Genomic DNA, 25668 nt, shown 5'->3' with positions numbered 1-25668 from the left:
GTGTACATTCAATTAATTTCCACATCGCAACTTTATATAGTTGCGATCGTTTTCAGAATAATCTACTAAGTAAACGAATCTGTATGATGCGTGTATCATGTACAAAGGGGGTAATGCGGGTAAAATAATATTTTATAAAGAGCTATTTTCTTGCACGCAAACCACACAATCTTTCACGGCATTTATAGAGAATTTTTGTATACTTGAGAGGGGATACAAAATTCAATTAGACGCATTGAATATAATTATATGCACAGCAAGTACTTAAAGGAAGCCCAATATAAGTTTTAAGTTTTTCATTCGTTTTTTTTTCGTTCCACTCATTCTATTCTATTTGTTCCACACACGAGTATGAACTCTCTTTACATATCTTCTATTCCCCAAATATACGAGATAGTTCAACCGTTCAACGACTCTCTTCACGTTTCTTTTGTTGACAATATGTGGTATGAAATGGAAGAAATACGAGGGGTGACGCACTTCCATTTAATCCATTTAATCCATTAAATCCATTAAATCCATTAAATCCATTAAATCCATTAAATCCATTTAATCCAAAAAAAAATTTTTAGTTTTACCGAAATAATTAGGCTACCGACCTGAAAAATTTGTAAAGTAATAGCGAAAAATAGATTTGCACGATCCCCAGCTCGTTTAAGAACTCGTGAGGTATAGGAAAAAAATTTTTGTGAAAAATGGTATTAAATTTATTTAATCCATTTAATCCACTTTACACCAAAAACTCCTAAAAGTGGATTTTTTCGCTTTTTAACATTGTAGTATGAGTTGTAGTACGTGGTTCGATCAAAATCAACAATTTTTAAGACTTTTACAGTATTTGGTAAAATGAACTTTTTTCCTATTTAATCCATTTAATCCAATTTTTATTCCATTTAATCCATTAAATCCATTTAATCCATTTAATCCATTTAATCCATTTAATACCATTTAATCCATTTAATCCATTTAATCCATTTAATCTAGAAGTGAGTTACCCCTCGAAGAAATAACAATGTGGACGTCAAACTCATAAAAAATTTTATTGCGACAATTGTACTGTAAATTTACTGCGAATATAATGTCATTCTCTACTCTTGGTCACCAGCATCTGGTCCTCTTCGAAGACCTAAATTAAATTCTCAAAATTCTACGAAATTATCACAGAATTTTAAGCGAGAACAAAAGAATTTCTGTTGAATTTTGTAGAATTCTGATGGATTTTCAACTACCACCTATGATTCCGTATACGTAATACGTATGTATCATGGTGTGATAACTTGAGGGACACTTTTACCTTATTATTGCGACACGCGTAATAATTAGTGTCATTATGAAAGAAATAACTTTCAAAGGAGAGAAATTATGAAAATAGTTGGAAATTTACTCGACTTATATGCGAAACACTTATTCTTCAACGGCTGAGTAGCAGGACTAATGTGACCTTTAATGAAAATGTGTTGCTGACATCATAAAAAGTATCGTTTCGAGAATTAAAGAAGAGCACGATTTTGACTCCCTTTTTTGTCGTTTTCAACTTATGTATCATTTCGCCCAAGTGTGTGGCTATAATCTATAATAAATCAGTTTATTATTCTTCCGCCAACAAGTACAATTCCGATTTTAATGCTGAATTAATGGTAGACGATAGCACAAGTATGTCGTGCGTGTCTTCCGATTGATAAGTTAGTTGAACTGGTTAAGTAAGTTCAAATTTATAACATAAATCTACATTCAAAGAATAGTGGAATGATGAGAGGTTAAGTTACATTTTTGTGTTAGTTACATAGGATCTAGTAGTTTCTAGATTGAACTCATGTGAAACTTTACTTGATTAGACTGCATACATATATAGCACATAGAATGTGGTTTCATCTTCATACGTTAGAATATTGTCTATACATTAAGCATAACCCTTAAAACTGTCAGAATATTCGGGTTTAGAAATATGTATTATCCTACACATAAAAACATATGAGAAATTATATAGTATATTTAACACGGTTGCCATTGCTTCTGGTTACCCATTCCAACTCTTCCATTTTATTATAAATTTAGTCCCTGCATTTGTCCGCATTTTGACCGCCTTCTGAACTATAAATTAGTAATTTCAGCACAATTCTATTTGCTAAAGCCACCTACCTCTCTTCTTTATCACATCAACATCTTCTCTACAGAAATACACACATGTAGATATAATTAATATGGGTTATAACGAAGAATATTGTCGAAATTTATTTGTCCACCTCCATCACCATCACCACCTCCACCACCTACCTTCACAAAAACTCTTGAAAGGCATTTCGGGTTTTGTTAAAGTTAGAAAATAGATGTCGTTTTGTGAAAGGGTTTTAGAAAACTGGGGGGGCCGGAGGAAAGGCGTTCGTATAAAAGTTATGTTTCGTCTGTATAGAAGGTAAAATTTTCTCTTTGTGTACGAATACGATATAGAATGGAGACATGGGTTTAATTTAAGACGTAATTTATGGGAAGCTTTGGATGTTTTCGGTTCTATTGAAAATATGATTACAGGGCAAATTTCCGTGAGTTGAATAATGTATTCAAAGTTTATTGAATTGTATTTTAATTCAAAATTTATTTTGGAATTTTATTGGATGTGATTTATAATGTAATCTGACCCAGAACATATTTATTACTGACATGAAAATTAATTACTTTGTTCGGACGTCAAATATTTACAAAACATGTTTGAAGTAGGTATGTGTCAGTTAATGGAGTCTAATGTCTAGAGGTCGGATTCTAAACAAGGTCTGGGGTCGGATGTAATTAGATTTCGTTATTGGTTGGCTGAAGACTAAAATATCTATCGGACTTCGTCGCAGTTTTTACAACGTCTTTTAGGAACAACGTTGTTCCTAAGGCATGCTCAAAGGCTGATTATACGAATTCGATATTCCAGAACTCGCCTCCGGCATGCAATAAGTCTGGTTTCCACTTAAAAATGCTGTAAGAGAGCACCGTGAAGTATTTCTTTTGGTTGAAATTCATCTCTCTCGTTTTTTAACAAATAAAAATCCTTCACGAAACGCTCTTACGACGAACATTTTTAAGTGAAAATCAAGCCTTAGAAAACAAAACTATTTTCGGTTAGATCTAATGTACATTTCAATATTCATATGATACTATAAAATTTATGGACTGTTTGTCATTGTGTTGAATAAAATAATATGCCTTCTCCATCAAAGTTTCATTTCACACAGATACCTAGTTAGGTGGGTTCAATTTTCTTGGTAGCCACCAACCGTTGTCCAGGATATACGCTTATGATATTATAATATCAAAATAACAATGACATTATACGTACCAGCACCAGCAAGACGAAATTAGTTATTTGCATAGCACGTGATGCAAATTTGAAAAGCCCAGCTTTCGGGGGAGGTTGATGATCCTAATCGATGACGAGATCAATAATCACAAGGCAACAGGACCAAAGTCTTGTTTGTAAGCGATTTTAAATGTAATTTAATTTTCATTTAAAAACTTTTTCGAAAAATAGAGAAAAAGAAGAGAGTTTTTTATGTAAATTACGGCAGTCGATAGATTAGAGGTAAGGGGCGAACCTAACATTTGTGTCCATGTGAACCATCACAAAGTTGAACGTATATAATCACAACCTTTTTGTCGTTGGATCCATCGATATAATATAGGGTAGATAAGTAATGTCAAAGCAACTTTATGCGGAAAAATCACATGGATGTATGTGTAACGTAACTTACTTTTTGAGAAAGCGCGCGAAATAATGTCATACAAATATTTGAAAATAATTGAAACTCTGTATTGCTCAATTTCCTTTTTCTCTTCGTTTTGTGTTGTGATTCGTATTTGCACTTGTATGTGTGCTATATTTCCGAAATTTCGTTTTTCTTGTCTCATTATCTACAGTTTATTATATCGATGGTTGGATCTTAGTATATGCTATGGGCTTTGGAAAAGTTTTACTTTTCTAATCTTTCCATAGAGAAGTTTCATGCAATGTTTGGGCTAAATACTGATGATATTTTGAATAATAGAAGTAGCAGATTTAACACGACGATAATAGTTACTGTTTGCAAAAAGTGCAGATGTTCTCAATTTTGTTGTTAACGTTTGTGATAGTAAAGAAGCAGGTTTTATTACATGAATTTTATCGGAAATGGGGTTAAATCTTTGTAACATAATTAACCATTATTTACAAAAGTCTATGACTTACTTATGTTAATTCGCATGTAACAAAAAATATCGATCCATGAGAATCGTGATGTGCGGTATGAGTTTTACATTCAGTCAACCATCCATACGAACTATTTAATATTTAAAACTAATTTAGAATTACGAAGCTAAATGTTTATTCTTTATAATAAAGCTGAGCATCGTTAATGTTTCTCAATGCTTCCGCAAGAATAACATAAAAGAAAATGTTCAAAAATTTTAAAGTATTGCAAATCACGGTCAATTACCTTAATATAAATTAATCAATCGAGAATAAATAAATATTTATTTATACGATCTAACCAACTGCCACAAACCTTACTGTATGGTACATGCGACTTAGATTCTCGAATAGTGTTCAAAAGTGTACTAATTTCACAGTTACCTACGTTACATTCGACTTAATTCATATCTTTCACTCTTTGTACTGCCGACACACAAAAGAGAATAATCTGGAACGCCATTGCATGTGTTTATAACACAAGCATAAAGAGTGAAAGAGATGCGTATGTTTACAAAACCTATATGGAATTAGTAAGTGATGTAAACCCAAACCCTTCAACATCTTTTATTGTTGCTAATTCGTTTACGTTCACTGTATTTTGAAAAACGCAAGTATGGTTTCTACTCAACAAAAATACTCTGTGTGAGAGCCATGAGAGAGTTGTCAAGTAAACAAAGCAAAAATTGAAAAAGAAAATACACGGAGTACTTTTTTGGTAAGAAGAAATCAATCCTTATCCTTACAGAAGGATGTTACTGTACACAATCGATAACATGACATCGATAAAGCTAATATGTAAATTGAACTGTGTGTAAATCACATCATCCATGTATGCAAAGTGTTGCCTCAAATTCAAATTCTCGAATGAAGACCCCTTTGAGACTTGTTATGTAACTAGTGTGGTAGTTCTCGAGAATTTTATTGTGAAAATATTTCCCAAAAATTTTGTAATAACATGATTAGATAATTAGTTTGTAATAAATTACATAACAATCGTTCATTCCGAATTAAATTCTTCTAGAAGAAAGTCTGCGCTTGGAAATGAACATATCAATTATATAACAGATAAACATAAAAAGAGACCGACCTGAACCAGCTTTGTATACATAACAGCTATCCGTAAATGCCATGTAGCTTGACAATAGGCTTAAGTTTATCATTCTATTATCACTAAATTTTCTTATAGCAATACTGAAAGTCCCGTTCGAAGTTAGATTAGATTAGAAGGTGAGAAGAGTTAATCCTACATTTGAATCTCGAATAGGAGTTTTGAGTATTCCCACGAAATGAGATATATTTTTGACTTAAAATCTAGTATATGTCTATGAATAGGTCAAAGGACCTAGCAGTGATTGTGGTTTTAGAGCACTTTACGCTTGGGTAAATTATTGCCAATATTTGGGCGCAATGTTGTTATTGTTTTGATGATAATTTTTGATTCACATCCTTTTCTGTAAAAATACGAACATCCTTAGGGGTTAAAATGTGTTGGCTTTCCGTAAAAAATTGAAATGTTAATAGAGACGCACATAATAGGTACGAGAAAACTCAAAATATGTGTACATTTTCGTGAAATATCGAGTTTTCTCGGACCTAGGTACATCAAAATAGTAATAACTTTGCGCCCAAATGTAGGCAACAATTTAGCCGTGTGTAGATTGCTCTAAATGATGGTATGCCTTGGCGACATTTCGTTTTAGAAGTAACTAATAGTGATTACTTAATAACTTAGTGATTATAAATAGCCAGCCAGAAATGTTTACCTACGATTCTTGGCATTTACGTCATTTAAGTTCTTGGCCCTATTTATAGGAAATTAAATTCCTTAAAATTCACTCTTGAGCGAAAAAATCGAAGATTCAGGATATTCGTATACTCTCTTTTCAGTATAAGGTACCTGATAAACCTGATAAATAACTTGAACCAGTCAAGCATGGATCAATGTATAAAAGTATTCGAAATTATTCTTTCATACACTGCCTCCCACTGCGGAACAGGCACCTGATATACACTAGAACCAGTCAAGCATGGAACAGTGTATAACAGTATTTGAAGTTATACTGGTTTGCAGTACGAGTCAGGTGCTTTCATATAATTTCCTTTCAGTGTACATTGACCTCTCGTGACACCATCGCTGAATGTGTTAGTAAAACAATTTCTTTGTTTTTCAATATGTCAAGAATTCAATCGGTTAGGTTTCTCTTGTTAGATTTGTATTGTTATCGTGTATTTTTTATACTTTTTCTTCGATTTTTTTTCTCCCCACTTAATTTCGTTAAAAAAAGAATCTCGACCAAACTTGCTCATCTTATATTTTAGCCTTCAAAATAATATTTTATTCAAGATAGAGATTATTGCAGAAAGAGATGAACATTTTTTATCGCTTATTTGTCCTCACAATCACAAAAAGGTTTCACATTACTCAGGGAATCTATCAATTTTGGATCTTTTAAGATTAAAATCAATGTAATCTAAAGTTAACTAGTTGCCTCAAAACTATCTGGAAAAAGAACTTGATTGTTTGCACTTTTCGATGCAATTTTCTTTATCTGAACATTCATTTATTTGATTGATTGCATGCATGGAACATCATCTGTTGAGCGTGAAATATTTAAAACAATGAGCGCATTCCAATTCCAAAAAAACGTTTTCTACAGATCATTCTGCAAACATTCAAACAAAGGAAAAACCCACATAGCGTACCATTGCACAAAACAATTCGTTAGAGAACCATTACAATTTTAATATTACTTAAATAACACTCTCGGAATATGCAGCTGCTATAATTTCCATCTCATTACTCAGACTCAAAGTAACAAAATTAACGTTGCTCCTACCACCAGGGTTTAATGTAAAATTTTCAATTGAAAACGAATGCATATATTTTCTACAAATTGGTTCAGAGCAAACCACTATTTCGTTTGTCCGTTGTCTTTAAAAATAAGAACATTGTTTTGGACAGGGTGAATAATATCAATGGAAAAATTTTGATTATTCCAGTGGTTTCCTTGTTTGCTGAACTCATTCGGAATTTCATTTGAATGTGCTATGGGTTGAAACGAAAAGCACCATTTGACTATTATTGTGCCATAACTTTCAATGGGATTTTCTGCAGCAGCATAGTTTTAATAAAGAAAAACTAATCATCCACCCTGTCATATAACCTCTACAATGTCTTCCCTTTCTACTCCTTACCAATAACATTAAAATGGACAAAAGTTTTAGTTGGAAAACTCATTTCTATATTCCTTTATAAATAGAGGTTGTACGTTATACGAAATGTGTACAGAAAACGAGAAATGTTCGTAGAAGGTATTTTGCAAATTCGAAGTAAGCATCATTGTAGAAGTTAACCAACTAAATGTAGATAAAAGAGGTAGAAATGGGGGAGAACAAGGGAAATTGTACAAGTTTCAGGAGTTAACGACACTCTAAGAGGGTGAGCATAAAATGGTAATATCCAACGTTGTTGCTGATTGGGACGAAAGAATGAAAGGGTTTTGCTCGCTCAACATATACTATTAGTGTGCCTGGCATGCTCGTATAAACATATATACATCTATACACGGAAATAGCACAGTCATATAAGGACGTTACACACAATAAGACTTGAAATAGAATGAGAAAAGGGAGTCAAATGGGGGTAAACATTCATTTATTATTACATGTACAATATCAGTTGAACAAAAAGCAAGAAAATTATTAAATGAAAATATTTATGTGATGTGAATAACTGTATGGAATAGAAAGCATAATATAACTACATCAGTTTCATAAATGTACGAAGATTATCTTACTTCACAGCTCTACTAAATTTAAAATATATCTTTTGCATTTGACAGGGAAAACGATTTTTTTTTATTATTTTCACATGCATAGCAAACGTATGCAGCATCATCCATCATGCTTTCCTTGAACTGAGCGCTACATAACATTTTCAATTACAAATGTATTCGTGTACTATGCTATTAATTTCACAGAAGGTATTACAGTTAACAGTTCTTATGACAAATGTGAAGAGTTAGGAGAATAATCCATTTCTGTATTAACTGTATCCATTTAGCATTCGTAGCGTCAATCTTGAAAATTCATAGATCTTAAGAAGTCTTAACTTTAAGTCAAAGAGAGTCGTAATTTTCCAGTTCTTAATGTAATATCTTATCTTTTTCCCCGCATAGTGAGAATCGTTTGTGTATCGAGTCGAGGCAGCTATGTTCCTAACACCTATTCTGATAACGACATTGTTTTAGGAGGAGCTTTATCGAATAGAATGATTTAAAACTATCACTTTTGGCTTTCGTATCTAAGCTGTTCTAGCGGTTATTCTCCATTTCTCTCATTTGCAATTTGAAATAACATACAAATTGACAAAAACCAGTGAAACAGAGTATAACGGCACTGTTCTTAGAACAGCTTAGATACGAAAGTGGAAATATATTCATTATAGCAAAATCCTTTAGTTTACACAAGACCCGAGAGAAAAGGACCATTACGCAATGGTCCTTATATCATCACGACTTTCCTTTTGATTTTGTTATTGTAAATCTTATAAAATGGATATTTTTGATTAGAAAACGTTTCAAACAAAAAAGAAGAAAATCACCAACGTACATTCTGGCAATAGGTGATAGGAAGAGAACATGACATCAATAAGACTTTAAATGACCTTATGAGATCTACAGATATTCCTAACGGTAGGAAGCGATACACTGACCCACTAACGCGTAACATGCCAACCGAAATTTGGTTTATATATTTAGAATTTAGACTCAAAAGAAATAAATATTTCGCTGAAATCGTGGCTTTCATTGAAATTTCGATAACTTTTTACAAAAATCGTTTTTGAAAAATGTAAAACCGCAATAACGACCACAAATGTGTTAGCCTTCAACTAAAAATAGATTCGGTTTGATTTGGATAAACTGCTGACTCTCAGAGCTGATCAGACTGCAACATACTAGTCTGTTTTTGGTTGAAGCTAACACATTTGTGGTCGTTATTGCGGTTTTAGATTTTTCAAAAATGATTTTTGATATAAGCCAATATAATCAAAAATGCAGTATTTTAAAAACGCCCAAATGTTGGCTTTTCAGCGAACCATAGACCACTCATAAACAAATTTAATATCAAACTGAGAATGCAATATGAAAAAGTATCTGAGCGCATTATATGACTAGTTCCATGTTGAATGTAGCATCCAAAATGTAGTCGAGAAAATCTGTTCATTATTCAAACGACAAATCAATCATGCCCTAAACTTTGTATGGATCTCTCGAATATGAAAAGCTCAATTTCATTAGCGAATAAATAAATTTTCGAAACAGAAAAGCACATTGATGACCGCAAAAACTTCATTGCAGGTATTACAATTGGAAAAGTTCAATTTTAATTTTTCATGCACTTTTGCACATTTAAATGTACCGGCATGTTTTAAATTTCTTATTTCTCTTATTTTGCTTACTTCTTCTTCTGCATATGGGTAATTCCAGCTAATTTGAGACTTTTCGAAATATTTTCACCAAAAGATATGACCAAAAAGTGTTTGTTTGTAGACTCATTCTTGTCCGAGGATTGGTACGCTCACCCTATTCGACACTACGAGATATTCAATAAATCTCAAATGATTTCTGCAAACTTTTTAGCCCCGTACGAAGTACTGGGGGCTTATAAGATTAATATGCCGTTTGTAACACGTCGAATTGGAAGCAGACAGTAAGGGCAAAGCATTTGGTTATGTTCATAGATGACGAATCCGCAATAAAAAAAATGTCCGTCCGTCCGTCTGTGACCCCTCTAGCTTTAGCAAATCACAACCTTTTTTCAAAATTCTTTTTTTCCCCGATTGGTATCGACAAAAGTAAGGTCAAGTACGAAAATGGGCATGGTAGGGTCGGCCCTTCCAGAGCTAGGGCCCTATAGGTGTTTTTCAGTCTTTCGACGATATCTACCGAAATACGCACGCAATAGCTGCTTGTGATATATCAAATGTAAGGTATTGAGGTACTTCGTACGGGCTTTCGTAATTGCGCTATGCGCAATTTTAAAAATGAACACTTTCAGTAAATTTGACCATGCCCAACTTGACTTGCATTTTGGTAACAGACGCATTAGAGGGTTGTAGACGTATTAGGGTTCCGGGCGTATTCCGGACGAAATAGGATTACGGGTCGTACGGGGCTAAGTCGAAGCAAACGCTCCGACTGTTCTGATGCCTTGTTTTCCTGTAGATCCGAACGCTATAATTCCACAATTGCACCAAATGACACGAAATTAAATTTTTAGAAGATTTTTGGTTCATTCTGCTTCGAAGTAAGGTGAAATCACCACGACGATGCCAAAATTAAATTTTTTCATATAAAAACTGAAGGTCGGTGTCATTCGAAAGCTACAGCATTATGACTTCACGAGAAAAATAACTTTGGCTCGAGCTGGGCATAAGAAATTTTTTGGTTCAACAAAATCTGAAAAAAATCATTTTGGTCTCATGTTATCATGTTATCAACCTACCAACCGAGGTAATCGTTTTTTTTAACGTGGAATTACTTGGAATTACTGCTTACAAGCGCACGTGTAGAGTGAGAGAACTGGCGTAATGTGGACAGAGTGGATGTTTGTAATATGTTAGATGTAGAACTGATAGAATTTAATTATCTGGATAGTTGTATCGCTGGCTTTTGAAGCAATAATTGTCTCAATTTTGTTTTGCTTGCATCTAGCCAAATGAAAACACAGAGTTCACTGACTTGGTTTTATTGTTGTTCCATGCATTCGGTCTCTTTCAAGACCATTTTCAAGGCTAAAACAATAAAATTATGAACCGAGTGTTCCACTTTTAACATTAGAAATGAAAATGCTGAGACTATGTTTGAACGAAGCCAACTACTTTGTTTACGAAGACAAATTCTACAGACAGAAACGTGGCATGTTTATGGGGTCGTCACTTGCACCGATTCTTGTGGAGAGAGTTGTCGAACACATTGTGGAACTAACATTGCAGGATTTGGATGTCCAACACGATTTCTGGTTTACCTACGTCGATGATCATCTGACCGCCATAAAAAGAGAATCCATTCAAATGGTCCAAGATAAGCTGAACTCGTTCGATCCATTGGTGCAATTCACTGTCGAAATTCAGAAAGACGACAAATCTATCGAATTTTTGGACACAACTGTCTACAACTGTGGCAGTAAAATCAAAACAAAATGGTTCCACAAACCCATCGCATCAAACCGGCTTCTGAATTACTATTCCAAACACCCGAGAAATATGATCCTGAATACGGCAATGGCCTTGGTGAGACGTGTATTTAGCTTGAGTCATTCATCGTTTCACAAAGAAAACAAAGAGACCATCCACCGAATTCTGAAAAAGAACAATTTTCCGGGGAAAACCATTGATGACTTGATCGGAAAAGTATACAGCTCAGTGAAACGCAACGGATCCAGCAACATGGTGAGTTATCCATTCATTAATCACACAACTACCGCCCAAAGCAGAGTGGCGAATGAATCGGCGATCATCGTTGTTAATGAATCGCCTGATATTTCCCAACTGGACAATACCGCTACTGAGCCGAATGCCAATTCGACAGCCTTTGTAACTGCAAAACCGAAACAATTCGTTGGCATGACGTATGTTGCAGAGCTATCGGAAAAACTGTCGAAAAAGATCACCAGAATAGCACCCAACGTGGTGGTAGCTCCGCGTCCAATGGCTAAAGTTGGTGAAATGTTCACGGATATGAAGCAGAAACTCACCACAGACCAACAGTCGTTCGTAGTGTACAGAGTGCAATGCAAAATATGCGGAAAGTTCTACATTGGAGAAACGACATGGTGTTTATGCGATCGGTTCAAAACTCACGAGTCTGATGTCAAAAATAAAGAAAAATATCCAAAGAAAACGGCATTGGTTAAGCATGTGGTTGACACTGGTCCGAATCACCACGAATTTGATTTCATTCGAAAAGAAATCTTGAAGAAAGTAAGGAAGAAAGGCGCTCTCAAGGTTCATGAAGCTAATCAAATCATTTTACACGGCAATCAAACGGTCAATTTCAAATCCGATGCAGCACACATCAGCCCGGTTTTCTACAACATCATTAAATCGAATTCAAAACCTGCCACGATAAACCCTCCGTTACAACCTTCGTATGGAACAAGTGGAATGGCAAATGCAACAGATGTTTTGGCGGTTGACACTGGTGGTGTCAACAATAACAATCGAAATCGCAACACAAAAACAAGATACAATTTAAGGAACAGAAATTAAGTTAAAACGATTTACTGCTGTGATATTCGATACGTAATTAATTGTAAGTTTCAGAAGAGCTTTCTTCTAATGTTAAAAGTGGAACACTCGGTTCATAATTTTATTGTTTTAGCCTTGAAAATGGTCTTGAAAGAGACCGAATGCATGGAACAACAATAAAACCAAGTCAGTGAACTCTGTGTTTTCATTTGGCTAGATGCAAGCAAAACAAAATTGAGACAATAGAATTTAAGAAAAGCAACCAAAGACATGCATTACTTGCTAACTATTTTGAGGTGACTGTAATACTGTAAAAATGAGCTGATTGTTGTCCAAATTCTAATTGGTTTCTAGCTGGTATACAGTGAGACAATTACATTTCTCAAGTGAATTCCTAAAGGTATTAGTCATCAGTTGAGATGACGATATGATTCATTTTTGTGTGAAGAAACGCGATATCGCGGATTCAAAAATAATCGATTTTAGCTATTCACGTATTACGTATTACGTATTAACGGTTTCCTAATTAAAATGAAATGAAAGTTAGATTTTACCTTTACGTAAATAATTCTCTTGGAAAATCGGAAAATTTTATTTTGGAGACTAATTTATTTATGAAATTAATTCGAAATATAGTGGCGATAATGATCACCATAGAGATAAACATAAACTTGTTTTATGCTCTTTACTAAAAAATAAAATGTTTTATAGTTTTCATGTATGTTTTAAATCATACACTTATGGACTTAAAACTTATATAACCGGATTATTTTCCACAGTAATATAAAGCATAGTGTAGAGTGGATTTAATAATGAATTTTAAAGTTGAACTGGCATTATAATTTTAGCAAAATATTACCAAACTAAGGCAAATATTATTTCCGTTATTTTTCTATATATATATGCAGACTTGCCACATGTATAAAGAGTTTTATTTTAAATGAAGGAGGGTTTTAGTGTACAAAATAGACGTACTTCTAGTGGAGTTTTCGAAAATTTAATAGAATATTCTCTAAATAACATAAAATTTATGTTAAATGAGTTTTTGGTTTGTTTATGTGGCTTTTGTTCTGTTAGACACATAAAATGTTGTTTGTGAATTTCAACAAAATGGAGTTAATTTAAAAGTAATTTGCTTTGTATAATTAGTTGAGCTTTCAATAAAATATCTACCGAAATTTATGAACATGCAAGTTTGCAATAAAAGTCCCCATGTAAACAACAAAAATGTAAATAAGGCTACGCGTTTTACAGCGTAGTCTAGGATTATAAAACAACTCCCAAAAATTCCAACAATCAATAGACATGCGTTCTTTCGCAGTTATTATTTGCGAATATGTTTTTCCAATTCCAAAAAAATAATATTTAAGTTCTTACAGTGCAGCTGTTGAAAATGTGCACTTTTTGTCTATTTCCCTAGCTCCCCTTATTTACGGATAGCGGATAATAAAATCAACAATGTCCTTCAATTAATTGCTCGTTAGTACATGAAACGAAAAGTTTTTCACGAATGTATGTGAACGAACATATTATCGATTAGAATCATGTCGGACAAAAAAAATATTCTAGAACAATGTGGAAAGATGTGGCTCAGTTTTAAATAAATGAAAAATTACAGTAAGTTAAGCCACCGTGCGCTGAACATTGAATTTTCGGGTAATATGCTCCATGATGCATATATTTTGTAATATTTTTTGGATTGTCGAACAGGACAATTGACAAGCGAATTTTCTACATCTTGAGACCAAAACATAGGCTTCGACGGGTGGACTGGGCGTAGAAAGCTACACGTCTAATATTTATTCATACAGTATCAATGAAGCTCTAAATGGTTTTTCCCCTCAGTAAAAGTTTGGTCAACCTTTATTTTTCAAACTTTGAGCACGAGCGGCACACTGTGAGCTTCAAAATGTCCATACCTAACATTTTTTTTATTGATATTAGTAGAGGGCAGCCCGCGATTAAGAAACACATAATCCCTTAAATTTGGAAGAAAGTTACTTGACCATGTTCAAACACAGCATGTTTGGTATCGTTGGAAAGGTGAGACTCTAGGCTAACTGAGCAATACAAATTTAGAGCAAAAAAAAATTGACCTAGGTCCCAAACAAAGAAGAATTCGTCTATCTCAAAATTTTGCCGTACACTCGATTTTAATATTATGTGATTCTTAATCATGGCGCTGCCCTCTACTAATGTCAATAAAAAAATTATATACACAACATAATCAGGTATAGACATTTTAAGCATTACGTGGACAGTGTCGCCATTTCACACGAACATTTACAGATGCGTTTTCTAATTATTACTTTTTTCAGAATTTCTCAATCAGGGCTTATTTTTAGAAAATTGATTCACTGAACTTTCTGATATTTTACAAAATTCGATGAGATTTTATAAAATTTCCTAAGATTGTCCAAAATGTACCAAAACAAATTTCTTAGGAAATTCAAATCAATTTTCCAAAAATAGACCATGTCACTATCAGTGTTTTTCAATGTTTCATACTTTTTGAAGTACTAGATTTCGCATGTGCATAGAATTACGTTCACTGTATGTACGATTTTCAACTAAATCTAGTACTTCAAGGCATAGTAGATAAGTATAAGGTTAAAGAAGCAGAAAAGGGAATCAAATCAGAAAAACATTTCTAAGATAGATTTGTTGTGATACAATTGATTTTTTTTATATTACTTTACGTCGATCGTCGATCTAGATATAAAGAGGAAAATGAAAAAATATTCTCCAAATCTAGTAGATTACATAACTACGTAACAAATAACAAGGTTTCGCGTTTTTTTCTTAACTTTTTAATTTTATAATTGATCAATTAATAAAAATAAATTGCTAGTTAAACATCAAAATTATAATGCTTAAATCTCACCTTCTACGGTCCGCCGTTCTCTCGTACAAACACTTATGATAATGAGTAAAGAAAAAAAACAAATCGAACTCATTTAGAGAAAAACAATTAAACACAGAGCAATTAATGAATTCATTTTCAGTTCTATCACTGAAGATTTCCAAATGGTATAGAAATTGTAAGCAAATATGTATTTGTACAATGTTTTATTTGAACCAAAAGTCATTACTGCCTAATGTGCTGAAATTTTCCTCACTCTTCGGAAAATATAAGTACTTCATATCTCTAGCTTTATGTTATAGATTGAGGGTATTTTGAAAGCATATAATATGGTTCTACATATATATGAATGTTTATGTATATGCGGGCATGTTATGTAGATTGGCGTAACGCTAATGTACAGATTGCTGTAATACTATATAGTATCTGTTCACATTCAGGAGTATAATAAATGTTAGAATTGTGTAGAGATATTCATTTGGAGAATATTTTGGCTTTAATCTGTTGGACCCTTTCTATTTGGCATGTAGGGTTAAAACCAAGCAAAACTTTATGGATCGTAAAGACTCGAGAGCTATTTGGTTTTATTTGGTTCAGAATATTAGAGGAAAGAGTATAGACTTAGATGGCTAGAGTTATTCCCATTATAGTCCCTGATGTTTTATACAAAGCGGTGGGTGGACAAAATTTTATGCAAATGTTGCCTCTGCAGAGGAAAACTAAGAGTACGGAATATATTATTTTCTGTCTCTCATACAATGTTATGGTGTTCATTAAACGTTTCATCGCAGGAATATTATTTTATATATGTGAATTATGTACGTTTCTATTAAACGAGTATGTAAAATGTACATATTTATACATAAGTATTTTTGTTTTTCTTTTTTTTTTGACTCATATGTTGATGGCAAACACATCTTCGGTATTAAAATGTTAATTTACCCGAGTACATTCACGTTGAAGATTTAAATTATATGGCTTAAAGCGTATGAGGAGAAAAATGTTAATTAGTCAAGACAAATAGAAAGGTTTTCATGCCGTACAGAATTGCGTGCAATTAAGACAACATTTCCATTTTGCGTTTTTCCATTTTTTTTCATCTTTGTCGGCAAATGGTGTACCGACTACGGACTACAGACTAATAACAATAATTTTTAGGGACACATTTTCTACATACATTCTGCACCAGCTCATTCATCAAGCTTTATAATTTTGTGGAACGAGTAATAACTTTGAGCTGTACCGAAAATGTACTGGATTCTAATACAGCACATACAACACTCTTCCAGAAGGAAAGAAATTTTCGGTAAAATTTATTACCCGATTTAGGAGAAATATCCACTGACTGGCTCAGAAAGTACTTGTAACCATTACCATTCCGTACACATTTAAATGTCCACTGAAACATATACGTATTCGTACACATCCAACTCTATTTTTTGTGTGCAAATACATCATGGTACACACATAGGACACCATACCAATTTTTGTTTCTCTTTCGACAAAAAGTAAACATAAAAGTCGAAGAATTACAAGGAAAACTATCCTCCGATCAACATCGGAACGGAACAAATCGCGTTCATTTTTTAAACAATTTTATGTTGCCCGTTCCAAATGTTGTTTTTATCGCTCTCTTGGTTAATCAAATAAACAAATCGAAAAAGCTATGTAGATGAAACTTGATTAATTAGTTTTTCAATCATCAGTGCAGGCTAATTGATAGAAACTTTATTTTTAATCATAATGGAAACGTGCTAGTGACAAACTTCAGTTTACTAACATAAACTAACAAAACACAAAAAAGAGAGTGAAAGCTAGTAAGCAAATGACTCGATAAAATTGTATAACAGACTCCATTTACCTGCACTTCCTGAACTGTTGATATCAAACAATACTATGTAGTTCTAAGAATTTAACAAAAAGAAAGCTTGTAGCTTGTAAGGTACAGAAAAGTAAACGCACTGGACGTATAGTATACGTAGTGGACGTCTAAAATGGCTGGCGGCTGGCAGGTATATATATCATTCGTCATGATGTGCTACAGTAGCGGGGCTTTACGCAAAGCTGTAAGTTTGTGGAGGTCACGCGGATGACGATGTGACACACCACATTTGATGATAACATGGCGGTTTCACTTCTCTTACAAAAAATTATCGTTGCCATGATGATGTGGTGAATTATTTTGTGAATGCAATTATTAAAAGTGGTGTGTACCCGCGCAGCTAATAAAATTGCGATAAATTTGTTGCACTGTATATTACATTACATAGTTCATCGATAAAACTGAAAATTTAATCTAGTCTAGTTACTGAGGAAAAAGGAATGTATTTTAAACGTTTGTAAAGTTACACAATTCCCACAGGAAGAATTTGTATCATACCCCGAGAAAAATCTAAGTTTTAATAGATTGAAATTGATGAAGTGTTTGAACCATGAAAAACCTCAACCACAGGATGACATCTAGTACCAGATCTTCATGCCATGATGGTTACACATACTTGGAGATATGGTAATTCTCAAAGAGTAAAAAAGGCAATAAACCACAACGAATCACTCGACAATAATATCAATTTCCATTTATCCATTGCATCACAGTGATCACTGGTATAGTGATTCGTCACATTTTGATCGAAGTGTAATTCCTCATCGACATTCGATGATTCAATGTTTGCTTGCATTCAGAGTTCGTATGAAGCTGCATTTTTTTCTTTCTTTTATTTTTACTCTTTCTTCAAGCGAAAACTACTATCAGATTCTTCGGCAATTATTTACGTATCTGTCGTGGACGATTGATTTTATTCGTTTTTGTGTGTGCTGGCGTGCATAAAATCAATATTTCGGTTGGTGCTATTGGCACTGTTTTGTTTGAATGAAGTATACTATGGAGACTGTGCTATTTCTATTAGTAATAGTCAGTAATGTGTCGTGGAATGTGGCAATTATTTTGTACAGGAAAAATGAATTCTGATTTTGTTCCCGTTTGTACTACACAAGGAATAATAAATGATACAGCAGGGTGCGAATAGTATTAAATGACTATTTGCTGTGCATTACCCATATCACCAGTTTCGTTGTTGGTCATCCTTTGTTTCTTTCGCAGATAACAAGACGCAAAAACATGTATGTCTTCGAAAGCTCTTCAACAATTAAAACAATTTTTGATGTCGTTGCTATAACAGATGCCCGGTAATCATATATCATTATGATGTGTATTTTGCACACCATTGATTATTTAAATAAATTTGAGGTGGATGGTTTAAACATTCTATAAATTGCAAAGCCACTACTACACATTTGGAATTAGAAAATTTTCCATGCCACATAAACTCGCTTCACGCAGATTCTATAACAAATAGAAATTCATGTGTAAATGGCATGGCATGGTAAATATGTGTGTATCGCAGTCGCAGAAATAAAGTCCAATATGCTAAATTAATTTTTACATCCTATGGAGAGTGTATAAAATCGCATTCGCTCTAGCTTGTACTCATACAACCAAATTTGTCGAAAAATATAATTACACATGGAAAAGGGAAAATGGAAAATCTCTTTTCACGATAACGATTGTGCGCAAGTGGATGCGTGATGAATACAAAATTACGAACGGAAGGGTTGAATTTTACAAGAAACTTTATGCATTCGTTTTCATTGCAATCGTTTAGAATATTTCGGGATATTCAACTTAATGTAAAGAGTTGCCGCCATTAGCCAGATGATAATAAATATAGTCGATTCATTCCATGTGACAGCGCCATCCCTCACATTTTCTTTTGAGAATGTAATATGATCTACGTGAGCTACATCTCGATTGAAAATTCACAAGTTTTATGAATCAATGTCCGTAATTTTTGACTTTGAAAGTTGCTGTGGAAAGGAGATTTGATGGGTCGGACGTTCACGTGGAATCAGTCTTATTTATTACAAGGGTTTTATAATTTATGCGACCTCTCTCTATCAACTGTACTAATTTTATAAATTTTTTGCTGTTATTACTAGAAAGTTCCCATCAATCATCTGGTGGAAAATCTTACCTATTGAATTCACTTTTTAAATTCAAAAAGGGGCTACGAGTATAAATCTAATTGAATGTGTTGGTCCTTTATGTTTATCGTTATCATAGCTTTGCAAGTAGATCTTCAAACAGTTTGAGAAAATTCTTCGCCGCTTTTCACGATGTTGATTGGTAATCCTGGTCAAAAGATACCAATAACCTGAGTAATTAATGGATGTGTAAGGAAGTAGATTCGCGCCGCTGGCAAAAAGCCGCGTCAACTGTTAGTTATTATTACAACCTTCTTCTATGGTTTAACTACCTGTTAGGTAATAAAGCATCAGTACTTCAGTTCACTTTGTACGATCAACAAGCAAAAGTTATACTCTGCTATTAGGTTGATGCCAGTTATCGTTATCAAAATTTGACTGAAGATTTTACTTCGAAATGACTTTATCTAAAACAATACCTCCAACTAAATCATAGATCTAGTCAGTCGCTGTATACTGTTCTCAATGAACTTATGAAACTATTAGAATTACAATTCCGATGTTAATTCAATATTTATGTAAAGACAAATAGTTAGACAAACGTTCTTATAAGTTAAATTAGCCATATTGTAGTAAAACGAATATCAATAATTGTTTTTCTTTCATTGCAGGATGTAGTCAGTCAACCCATCCAACATAGTAATTGTGATACCCCGATATGTATTATATTCAACGAATCAACGATACTCAACACTCGGCAGCATGGTACCTCATGTAAATAATAAATAACTTCCTAAACATAATGCTTCCTGAATACTTATTCGCTTATCAATAAAATGCTTTCAAATAATTCCATGCTTGTAAAAGGTTGTAAAACTACAGATAATAAAAACACTTTTCGTCTTGTGTTTGCTTAGTGCTTTGCATGTTTTAAGCTTTACCCGGCGGCTGTATGAGTATAATTATAATAATTATGGAAGACGGAGGCAAGTATATAGCATAGCACCATATAATAACTCCATAGCATAACAAATATTATTTTTGTGAACAAAATTCGACAATTTCATCCTACAATAATTACGTATTACACTGAACGAAAGTAGCCATTTTTAATTTCAACAAATTGTCGTATACTTAATAACCATTCACTGTATTTATACACAATTAAAGTCTACGCAAAAAGGAACATATCTGCGAATTTTTAAAATTTCGCTTATCGAAATCATAATAACGTGAATAATTATAGCAAATTTATGAACAATAACTCACCTAAGCCTCTATTTAAACGGTCCTGCATCAAACACATCACACTGGGACAAAAAATGTTTCGCACTGAAAAAGCTAAAAACGATTGCACTTATAGTCCTCGCATAGTCCTCGCTGGCGGAAAAAAATTTAACGTCGCGACTTTTTTTATTCGTTTTTCTACACACTATATATATAAAACCTACGGAAAAAATCATTAACGGTTTTCGACATCTATCGTCGAATGGATGAACTTTTGCATTTGTTGCGGATGCTTCGAATAAAATGCTATTGAGTATGTGGGTATAATAATGAGAATTTATCAAGCTTTTCCATTTCGTGCGGGAGTATATAATACAACATACACTTTTAAGCATTAATTTTTTGGAGATGTTTGCTGTAGCTATGCGACAACATTTGTACAAAATTCCCTCTTTAGTCAATCCTTTGCGTATTATATCGACAATTCCTTCATTGTTGTACTCGCATTCATCTCGTAAATTTATGGCATCCAAAGTGTTGGTGTGAGATTATTTTTTTACAAAAAGTATTTAAACAGTTCGCAGATTCGATTTCAATAATCACTTATGGTACAATTTCAAATAGTCATAGAAGCAGTAGTACACTTTTCTATTGTTCTTATGATATTTCGAAAAGTATAATTTTTTGGTAGATGCGTCGGAAGGGACGACAATATTAATTTTCTGACAACTTATTTTAAATCGGTCCAACTTAAAGTAAAATCAAATCTTTAGGACCGTTAAATACTTAATATCGCTAAAGGATCAATAAAAAAAATTATTTTTCATTGCTCTTTTTGGTGTCAAAGTTGAAAAATCATTTGTTGGAACGAAGCACCTAGCAGGATAATAGCAAAAATAGAATAGTATGCGAATATTTCCATACCTTTTTTTTCTTAATGTCACTGCAAAATTACCATTAAGACTGCTAATGGTATTATTGGTATCAAAATACTGCTCCATTTGACGTGTTAAAACCTCTATTACCCTGCTAGGTGCTTTGGTTGGAATGAATGTTTTCAGTCGTGTACACAATTAACAGTCGCCGCTCGAAGCGCAAATAGTTTTTTCACACACGTCCAATTTTACTGCGAAGTAAAGCTAATTAACCGTGATTTTCTTTCATTTCATGAATTTTTTCATGATTATCCTTAATTTTAAATTCAAGGAAAAGTTATATCTAATTCATTTCCGTGAATTTAAAATTCACTTTCCTTTTTACTCCCAACCATCTACAGTAGTGAGCGGTAAGTAGACTTACTCAAGCCCCGTTGGATCGAAGCTGACAAATTGAACTCTCATAGATAAATTTGGGGAAGTATTTAAATTGATAATTCTAAAAAGTGACCGCAAGAAAAAGATAAATTGATCGAAGGAAAACAAAGAATTGATCGCAGGAAAAAGAAAATTCGATTGCAGAATTATTAAATTTGAAAACTTGACCACTAGATACGAAATAGTACATTGAATGACAAGGGGCGAAAGTAAAAAAATTCAACCGTGTGCGAGAGTTGGAGCCCGCGCCGAAGGCAAGGGCTCTAATCGCACAGGTTGAATTTTTTTACTTTTGCCCCGAGTCGTTCATACTATTTTTTTTGATACCAACATTGAAAATTGATACGTATCGCAAACATCGCAACAAAATGTTGAAATAAAAAGGCATTTAGCCAGAAAATGCGGGGGTCCAGGGGGCGGCAGCCCCCTGGTATATGAATAATTTAATAATTTAGCCATCACAACAATAACACACACAAAAATTAAGATATAACTAACAAATCATTCAGTAACAAAAAGTATCAACTTTGTATGCTAATTTCAATAAGAACACTGGCGCACAGTGTTTTACAATTTTGATCAAAGTATTCTGCATAATATGAGCGGATTTTGTTGACAACTCGACTCATTTCTCTCATTTTCTGTGACGTCAGTCACTTTCGCTGTTCGTTCAGTTGCGTTCGCTCTTCGTTAAGTACTTTCTCCCCGTGGGATGCATTTTTTTACTTTCGCCCCTCATATGCGGGGCGAAAGTATCATTTTTCAATGTTGGTATCAAAAAAAGTATTTTCCTTTTCCAAAAATATTAAGAAATGTTTTCCTTCTACTGCGATCAAATTCTAAATTTCCTTTCGTCAATCACTGTTTTTCAGCGATCAATTCCTTTATTTCGATAAACTTGTGGTACGACTGTGGCGAGGAGCTCGATACAAATCTGGCCATTAATGGTCACTGTAGGTCCATTTAAATTACCACTTTCAGTTCGATCTGAAAGGGTACGACTGTGGCAAGGCTAGTTTTTTTTAACCACAAAAGCACCAGTTATTCGACGAGTTAACCTGTCATAGTTTTACTATTTAATCTATTACTTCATTAGATCGAATATTTTCAAAGATTGATTTCAGAAATCTTTTACTTTATTTGTTTTGAACACGCTTTTTTGGTTTATAAGACCACATTAGTTGAAGCTTGTCGTTTATTATTGCTGTCGTGTCGATGACAGCCGTCTGTAACAGGTACAATTTATCGACTGTCAAACTTCACCTATCGGAATGCCAATTATTTCAACTCTTGATAAGATTCCTTTAATTGAGTTTACCTTTCACCATCAGTTCCGGAAACCAGTCTTATCTTTTAGTTTAAGTCAAGCCTTTCAAACGGTTAGTTCATTCCAATCCGGTTATTTTTTTTATTTCGTGTGTATGGTCCTTTCATACAGACTGGTGGACAATAAATTTGCATCATTTTTTATCCACTGTGGGAGCCTGATTCCCATTTATATATTTTTTTTGGTTAATTTTATGACGATAGCACAACAGAGTGACTTATTTTTCATTTCTCGGAACACATTTTATTTTCGTCCTCTACGGATCATACCATGAATTTTGCTTAACACGAGACTTTGTGGGAGTGAGCTGGACAGTGAGGGTTGGATTTGTTGTGAAGCTTATTCCTTTTAATTATGGTAAAAATCAAAGCCCATTCGCTAGTAATAGCCAATTATAAAAATTTAATTCAGAAACAATTGATAAAATTGCTTAAACGGATTATAGATGTCAATTTCTTGTTCATAAGTATTTTGTAAGCCGTGTGTTTATTTGTAAGAAAGTATAGTTAAAATGTATGACTTTGTACATTTTTTCCGAACGTGCATATAGTTAATGTTAACAAATTTCAGCTTGCTTACCAGCTGGTCACACTACTTATTCGTCTTCATACTTAAGACTTAAAATGATAACAGGAATTATTGAATTATTAAGTAACTGGCCTTACACACAGCGCCGTATGTATCAAATTTCTTTCAATAAAAATTAATTTTTTAAACTTCTAAATGCTTGACGGAAAGTCCATTTTCTCTCCCTTGTAAAAGAGCATTACTTTTACATCCTACTTACTTCCCACATTCAATTGAACCAACGAATTCAGTTTCACTTTTGATTTTGTCGATTGGCATCATTGACATACAAGTGGTTATTTCTAATTATTTGCTTATGGTGGCGCCACATACAATGCGTGTCCAAGCAGTTAAAGAAGCACTAGGTAGCGTCAATGAAAATTCTGAAAGGAATGTACAGCTCATATCTGACTTAATCACAAAGGCAGTAACACATTTAGAAAGATCTTTTTGTGTACTATATGTATTTTACATTAGGCCTGCTCTGAATCCGGGGAGTGTGGGATGTTGGGCTGAATATGCGTTTTTCTGGTCCGGAAGGCTTAAATATTAGACCCGTATCTTTTTTTAGAATTTTAAAAAATAGTTTAGTCATGGGGAGCGAGGCATTTGTACAAATGTACGAAAGCGTTGGTTAGAAGAGTAAAAAAGATATGAACCATCATTCTCCTCTCTTCTAACCAACGGTTTCGTACATTTGTACAAACGCCTTGCTCCCCATGCCCAAACTATTTTTTAAAATTCTAAAAAAAGATACGGGTCTAATATTTAAGCCTTCCGGACCAGAAAAACGCATATTAAGCCCAATATCCCACACTCCCCGGATTCAGAGCAGGCCTAATTTTACATGCTACATGCGTCGAAAACCGTACTTTTCATATTTCAAGCACTAGTTACGACGTCCAAAGCATCCATTATATAATTCGGGATAAAAAGATGAAAAGTCTCGGCTGCGCCTCGGATCAACAAAATTCACTCGAATTTGTAAATGTACAGTACAATGTGAGTAGATTGCTTGATTAAATTTTCATCGCAGGTATTTTTATTGAGTAATTTCTGTAGAATAGCTATTTTGCTAACTAGTGAATGGGGTTTTTTTGCACACTAGATGTGCGCAAAACCCCGATTAACTAACGTGTTAGCAATATAATTTTGTCTACTTCAACCTCAGAATTACCACAAATTAACACAATTTTAGTGAAAAGATTCATTATTTTTGTGCAAAACTATCGATTTGCGCACGGACCTGTCAATTTACAAATTGATGGGTGTAGCACTACAATATGTAACATCTACTTCAAATGATCTGTAAGTGTGTAAATTTACTCAATTTAGATACTGAAACACGGGTACCAACTATAAATATTTTGACATTACAGTCATATGGTAATTTCTGACATTGAGTTCAAAGTCCTTTTCTAGGCTAATAAAGTACTTTGCACCGAGATTTATACAATGATTTAGAGGCATCTAAAGTTTGAAAATTTTCCAATATTTTTAATTGTTTTTTTTTTTATTGTGACACTCGGTTTGCACAAGATACATTTTGATTTTTTTCAGCAAACGTCCAAAATTTGTACTAGTGCTGAAAAGGGAAAAATATCAGTTTATATGCAGTTCTCTTTAACAAATTATTTAATAAATTGCGGAAAATACTGTACACCGAAATACACAACCACTTGTTGCATCAAATCATTTTTTTTTTTTTGCTTTTTTTTAATGAAACGAAAAATTGTAAAAAAAAGTATTGAAAAATGTATTGAATCAATAAATATTTATATAGTCAATGAAATGAAAAAAAAAGTTTCAAAAAAAAGAGGGAAAACGATTTGTGTATAATATACTTTTATGTTGCAATGCATTCATTGCGTGTAGTAAACTTCATTCATAGATTGATTTTTTTCTGTTGTTTTGTTTAAAAAAAAAAAA

The 25668-nt window shown here is 33.4% G+C and overlaps 1 long non-coding RNA gene across 1 annotated transcript in view; it reads left to right on the top strand.

The window, feature by feature from the left end:
- Positions 1–25668, top strand: part of LOC119070416 — a 61834-nt gene that overhangs the window by 12496 nt on the left and 23670 nt on the right. The window contains exon 2 of the long non-coding RNA XR_005086508.1: positions 19977–20079. This is a non-coding gene — a long non-coding RNA (uncharacterized LOC119070416). The remainder of the gene's footprint in view (positions 1–19976; positions 20080–25668) is intronic.

Source organism: Bradysia coprophila (assembly GCF_014529535.1).
Source record: "Bradysia coprophila strain Holo2 chromosome X unlocalized genomic scaffold, BU_Bcop_v1 contig_79, whole genome shotgun sequence".
NCBI classification, from domain to species: Eukaryota; Metazoa; Arthropoda; class Insecta; order Diptera; family Sciaridae; genus Bradysia; species Bradysia coprophila.
This window is presented reverse-complemented; position numbering and strand designations above follow the sequence as displayed.